Raw genomic sequence first — 1,110 nt, forward strand, 5'->3', positions numbered from 1 at the left:
GCGAAGTTGAACCGAACGAAAAATTAAATAATTATATTGACAAAATATAGAAAGAAATAAAAAATTGCAGAATTCTCTATGAATAAACAAAAAACACAAAATTTATAAAACTATACAAAAATTTGTGAAGTTGAATAATACAAAATAACTGCATAAACAAAAAAAAAATGAGAAAGAGAAAGACAAAAGAGACGAAAAAAAATACAAAATTTCTATGTTAATATTTGTTCGTTACCTGGTTATCTCGGGTACTCGACGGGTCTGATGGTGGTGAGAAGGTGAGTGGGTGAGATCCTGAGCTGACATGGAGGAAAGATCAAGGTGCGAGTTGGAGACGCCGGAGGTGATGAGTCGAAGGGGGGTGACCACCTGCAAGGACGCTCCGACGGTCAAGTCAGTGTTCGTACGAGTTGGTAACCAAATTAGGTAAGATGATGTGTACCTCGGGGAGAATGCTGACCTCTCCCCTTATTTATTGTGTTGGACGGGCCTAAAAGTGACCTGGCCCACTGGCCAGAATGCTTGAGCTGTACCTGTACACGTGGGGGAGAGTTGGTCGTCCCGGGCGTCGGGTCGGGGATTCGCGTCCTGCCCGGTGAATCCGATCCGATCGGCATGCTAAGCGTGATGTTTGGGTCGCGCTGGCGGTGGGGCCGTACGTCGTCTGGGTCGAGTGCTGAGGACCGACCCGTTGGGTTCCGTTTGTGAGGGATAGTTTGGGCCTGGGTCAGAGGTGGTGCCCCGATTCGGCGACTAGTGGGACTGGACTTGGAGCGGTCCGTAACAGTGCCCCCAACGCGCTAGCCTTGAGGTTTTGGGGCTCGTGGCTAGGCGCGTTTGTCTTACTCGCCGAGAGGGGATGTGCTCTTCTTCTCGGGAGCCCGGTGATGGCATTTCGTGTTTCGCACACGTGGCTGCCTCGTCTCTGATGCTGCCTCCTTGGCTTCTGCGCAGGGTATTAAATGCCTCGTCATTTCATGATTTGAAAGTTCGTGAAATGACAGGTATTCCCTTGTCTTTTGGCGCTTCTTCAACGGTTACATTCCTGGTTCCTTTTTATTTTTGCAAACCCCTCATTTCTTTACTTTTTTTTCTCCTTCTCCTACTTCC

Source organism: Arachis duranensis, chromosome 1 (assembly GCF_000817695.3).
Source record: "Arachis duranensis cultivar V14167 chromosome 1, aradu.V14167.gnm2.J7QH, whole genome shotgun sequence".
NCBI classification, from domain to species: domain Eukaryota; kingdom Viridiplantae; phylum Streptophyta; class Magnoliopsida; order Fabales; family Fabaceae; genus Arachis; species Arachis duranensis.